Source organism: Halichoerus grypus, chromosome 5 (assembly GCF_964656455.1).
Source record: "Halichoerus grypus chromosome 5, mHalGry1.hap1.1, whole genome shotgun sequence".
Taxonomy (NCBI): Eukaryota; Metazoa; Chordata; class Mammalia; order Carnivora; family Phocidae; genus Halichoerus; species Halichoerus grypus.
In genome coordinates, this window is record NC_135716.1 from 49827502 (window position 1) to 49833405 (window position 5904).

The 5904-nt window shown below is 35.5% G+C and overlaps 1 non-coding gene across 1 annotated transcript; it reads left to right on the plus strand.

The window, feature by feature from the left end:
• Nucleotides 1–1698: 1698 nt before the first annotated feature.
• LOC118538187 (U4 spliceosomal RNA) lies at nt 1699–1834 on the plus strand. Its single transcript, XR_004918491.2, has one exon. It is a non-coding gene; the product is annotated as a U4 spliceosomal RNA (small nuclear RNA).
• Nucleotides 1835–5904: the final 4070 nt, after the last annotated feature.

Below are 5904 nucleotides of genomic sequence, written 5' to 3' on the forward strand. Positions count from 1 at the left end.
ACTTTGCTAGGTCCTGAAGTCCAACTCTTGCTTCTGCAGTTCTGTGAAATCACTGCATCCACTGCCCAGACTCTCCAAACGCCTTCAGAGAACAAGTCGCACCAAGTGCCAGTCTCATAAATCTGCACTTCCCTTTTCTTCAGGATCTTGACATTTTTGGATATAGCTAAGTTGCTTCTCTCTGACACCTTCAATCACATAACCCCTAGGTTTTCTTTATTTTTGGTGAGGGGGTTGATCAAATAAAAGCTAACCTACCTTAGCTCAAAGCCTTTATATTCAGCACTAATAATATTATGAAAATAATATCTTAATTTCTTTTAAAAGTTTTGCTCTTCTCATTTTTGTTTTTGAGTTAAATCTGGAGTTTATAAGTTTTACATGGTGTAAGGATATACTTTAATGTCTTTTCATAAGGATCTACAATTAAACAAGCACAATTTATTAAATAGTTCATTACTTTTTTTCCACTGATGTGTGATGCTTCCACTGTCACACACAAAGATTTCATTAACATGTGGGTTTGCATCTGTTTTCTTTATTCAGTTTCATTAATCTAGCTATCTCTTACACACTGTTTGAAATACTATCTTTTTTCTTGAAATACAGTAGAGACAAATTTTCTTCTTAAAAATTTGTTGGCTGTTATTGGCTCTACGTCATATAAAATTTAGGCAGATCTTTTTAAACTTTATGAAAAACACTGAATTTTATTGAATTACATTGAATTAAAAGTATAATCTTGAGGGAACCTAAGATGTTAACTATCTTAACCTATAAGCACTATAGAAAACTCACCATTTATTTTATTTAATAATTTTAAACAGTTTGCTCATGAGTTTTATTCTTAATTTTGGTCACACTTATTATTAGGTAACATTTGTAAAATCAGGTTTATTTTTTATTTTGAGTTCATTTTTTGTATGACAAGGCGAAGGGGTCCAACTTTATTTTGCATGTTAACATCCAGTTGTCTTAACACCATTTGTTGAAAAGACTTTTTTTCTGATTGAATTTTCTTGAGACTCTTGTCAAAATTCTCCTGACCATTGAAAGGTTGTTTTGGAGCTCCCAGTTCTATTCCATATATATGTGTCAGCACCACACGGTCTTAGTTACTGTAGCTTTGTTGTAAGTTTTCCAATTGAGAAGTGTGAGTCCGCCAACTTTGTTCTTTTTCAATGCCATTTTGCCTTTTTATTTTTTAAAAGATTTTATGTATATTTGAGAGAGAGAAAAAGAGAGAGCACAAGCAAGGGGGAGGGGCAGCGGGAGAGGGAAAAGCAGACTCGCTGCTGAGCAGGGAGCCCAATGTGGGGCTTGATCCCAGGACCCTGGGATCATGACCTGAGCCGAAAGCAGATTCTTAACAAACGACTGAGCTACCCAGGTCCCCCATAGTCATTCTTCTTTATGGCTTTCTAGCATAATACTAAGAAGAAGAAACATTTTAATGCATTAAGGTCCATGAAAAGAAGGTCACCCTTGAAAAGCAGTACATTGATTTTCCACTGTAGGACCTTGCTTCACTCATTCATAATTTGGTTAAAATTGTAGCATCTTTAAGATGCTAGAGTAGAGGGTACACATCACTCATAACCATTTCTGCTATCACTATACCTGTTAAACAACAATGACCCATTCCCTTCTTCTCCCAGCCCCTGGCAACTGCCCTTCTCCTTTCTGTCCCTATTTATTTGCTTTGCGCGGTGGCAGTATCGTAGCCAATGAGGTTTATCCGGGGCACGATTATTGCTAATTGATTATTCTAGGTACTTCATAGAAGTGGAATATACAGTGTTTGTCTTTTTATGACTGGCTTATTTATTATTATTATTATTTTATTATTATGTTCAATTAGCCAGCATATAGTACATCATTAGTTTTTGATGTAGTCTTCAACGATTCATTAGTTGCATATAATACCCAGTGCTCATCACCAAACGTGCCCTCCTTAATACCCATCACCCTGTTACCTCATCCCCCCACTCGCCTCCCTTCTGTAACCCTCAGTTTGGTTCCCAGAGTGACTGGCTTATTTCACTTAACATAATGTCCTCAAGGTTCACCCATGTTGTATCATGTGTCATAGTTTCCTTTCTTTTTAATGCTGAATAATATTCCATGACATATACATATTACATTTTGTTTACCCATTCATTCATTGGTCAAAGAACACTTAAGTTACTTTCACTTTTTGGTTATTGTGAATAATATTGCTATGAACATCGATGTTCAAATATTTCTTTGAGATGCTGCTTTCAGTACTTTTGGGTATCTATCTAGAAGTGAAATTGTTCTATGGTAGTTATATTATAGACTATTGTAACAGTGCATTATACAGGGAAGAGCCTTGGTCATTCAAATACAATATTATTTTCTTTAGTTCCAAAGCAAGGAGCAGTTTGTGGGGGTAAACTTATATAATGTTAAAGATAAAATTGAGAACTATGAAATGTCAAAAACTTTTCTTCTTTTAATCTAGAGTATTTAACTACATTTCAGTAGAGCACCTTATGGACAAATATGTCTGAAAATATACGATGAGGGACTTGACACTAGTGATTTTTGTAATCTTTTTACTCAAGGCATAAGAAAACTGCATCAGATGCTCAATAAGTATTTGCTGAAGTAATGAATGACAAATGGGTGTAAAACATTAAATGATAAGCACCACAGTGTCAGACAACATTATGGTTGAAAGGAAAGTTAATAAAGTTAACCACCACATGGTACTATTCCTGGTGGCTGGCCATATTTTGGTCAGTTCTTTTTCAGTCAAATGCAACAACATAAATTTTTATGAACATTCAATATCCAATAGTGAACAGAAACCATGTTATTCCCACATACTACATAGTGAAAATATATCAAAGAATAATAAGATCTTTCTTTATTTTTTGATAATTCACACACATTCATAGTTCTCCCTGTTCTTTTTTTTTATTTTTATGTTACGTTAATCACCATACATTACATCATTAGTTTTTGATGTAGCGTTCCATGATTCATTGTTTGCGTATAACACCCAGTGCTCCATGCAGAATGTGCCCTCTTTTTTTTTTTTTAAAGATTTTATTTATTTATTTGACAGAGAGAGAGAGAGCGAGAGAGGGAACACAAGCAGGGGGAGTGGGAGAGGGAGAAGCAGGCTTCCCGCGGAGCAGGGAGCCCGATGCGGGGCTCGATCTCAGGACCCTGGGATCATGACCTGAGCTGAAGGCAGACGCTTAACGACTGAGCCACCCAGGCGCCCCGAACGTGCCCTCTTTAATACCCATCACCAGGCTAACCCATCCTCCCACCCCCCTCCCCTCTAGAAGATCTTTCTTTGTATTAATAAACAAAAATATTTGACGTAATTGACCAAAACAAAAAGTACTAAAGAATCATGGGCATAATCTGAAATACATCTTCAGGAAACATGGCAAACTCAGATGCAGTTAGTAGAGTCAACAATACACTCCAATGACAGGTTCATTTAAGAGTAGATACAGACAAAATTAAAGCGCACATTTCTTTGACTCTGTTTATGGAGTGGCTTTATTATTCTTTTACAATTTTACAAGGAAAGCCAAATCAATAGCTTTGTTATCTTCATGAACAGAGAAATCTATATGCCATCATTACCAAGATTTCAAAAGAATTTCTCTACTGAAATCTGCAGAACAATATATGGAAAATGTATTTTCTTTGGGCAAAGGTTGTCTCTCTAATGAGCTCTGCTTGCATATTTCAGAGTATAGTTGTGTAGTAGAAAGCACACAAGTATATCTCAAAGCTTATGTTCTGACCCCAGCCCGTCCACTGCTACCTTTGTAAATTCATAAAATAAAAAAAGGAAGTATATGATCTTTCCTGTAGCTTCATAATTTAAAATTTTAAGATTTTGTTTTCATTATAGACACAAAAATTTGTATTTTAGTCATATTTTTATGATGTACAGCATACATATGTTTTGTTGTGTGTGTGTGTACGTGTGTGTATGTGTTACTTACAGATTAACCAGTGATGATTATAGAACAGATATTTTCATTGCGTAAATATAAACAGACTTCCCAAACAATAGTGTTTTGTACTGAGAGTCGATGCTGATGGAAACCTGTGTCCTTGCTCTCATTTTGCCCTTCAATTTTATATTTATCACATCTCCCTTTTGTTCTACCTCAAAGCGAATCTTAAGGGCTGCTGATCAGAGAAAAGACATCCAGAGAAGACCAGAAGAACACAAGGCCTTGGTGCTAGATATTTAACAATGCTTCAACTATAGCTCCTTAAATTTTATAGATATGTAGAAAGGTTTTAAAAATATTATATTACATAAAATGTGATCTGTTAACAAATACTAATGAATATGTTTAGATACACTCATAGCAGTTAGCAGCATGGTGTAATGTTAATGCTTTGTGAAATATTATAAACTATGAAGAAAAATAATGATTTATTTATAAGAAAATCACAATTTGGTTACATTTAAGTATTGGAAAATCATAAGTAATAGTAATAATGGAAAGGCAGAATGTAAAGAAAACATCAAAACGCTTTCATCACACTTACAAAAAACTGCTTTCGCTTTCCCACATTCTCCTCCGGGCCTAAGGGCATAGCTGTAAGCCGCATTATAATTGTGGTGGACAACGCATTTATTTGCTTTTTTTTTTTTTTTTTTTTTTTTGAGAGAGAGGTGGGGAGGAAGGGACAGAATCATTTTTAAGATAATAGTTTAAATAACCGTAAAACTTTTAAAGTGGCTTTCTAATTAAAAAAAAATCAAGCTACTTGTTTGTCTGCTAATCTAATACAAAGGAAAGTAGAATGGAAAAACATGATCACGTTTGTTATTGATAATATCACCCCGTTGATATTTACCTAATTCACATGACCATTTGAGTGCAGCCTGAGCATGAACATAAATTTTGGAGCTTCGCAATTGGTATTGATCATGGAAAGACCAATTTAGCTACAGCTATTTGTACTGACTGCTAAAATTGCTCAGATGCCTGTAGTGGTCATGATTCTCGTTCATCTGGCCTCTGTGGAGGCATGAAAAAGATGAGCTCTTCAGTGTTTTTGAAATAATGGAAATCCAACCACATCTTTATATTTTAGAATAATAATACATAATATTTTAAAATACGATGTAGGTCAAATTTTAGTCCTCAATTGCCACTTTATTCTGCATTACTTTTTTTGATCATAATTTCCAATATACGATGATATTGTGATTATCAGTCTAGTCTCAGAAAAATGCTAACATGGGGCGCCTGGGTGGCTCAGATGGTTAAGCGTCTGCCTTCGGCTCAGGTCATGATCCCAGGGTCCTGGGATCAAGTCCCGCATCGGGCTCCCTGCTCCTTGGGAGCCTGCTTCTCCCTCTGCTTCTCTCTCTCTCTGTCTCTCATGAATAAAAAAAAAAAAAAAAAAAAAATCTTAAAAAAAAAAAAAAAGAAAAATGCTAACATGAACTGAAATTCCAGACTCTTTATTTGGAAACTGTTAATGTAAGAAGATCCTCTTGGTATATATGTACCTGTTGGCATGTGCATGACTGGGGACTGGTGGTCCTTTCAGGAGTTATGTGAAATCAGAAAAGCTCTTCCTCTATATGAAAATCTGTGGGTGATGGTAGGGATCCTAAAAAAGTCAAATCTTGCCTGGGGCTGAGCCTTTCGAAAATGGTGATCATCATTCTTCTGCCCTGTCTACCCCAGGAGGCTTTTCAGCTGGGATAGAACTCTTCAGGAAGTGTGGAGAGTAACAAGCTTTAACGTCCCAGAAGGATGATATAGAAAAGAGTATTAATAAAGCTGGAGCTAAGGCTAAAGATCCCAAGGATCTTCAAGATGCCATCTTATCAACATGATTACAAGTACAAAATAGTCATCATTTCAGTAAAATTTTTAT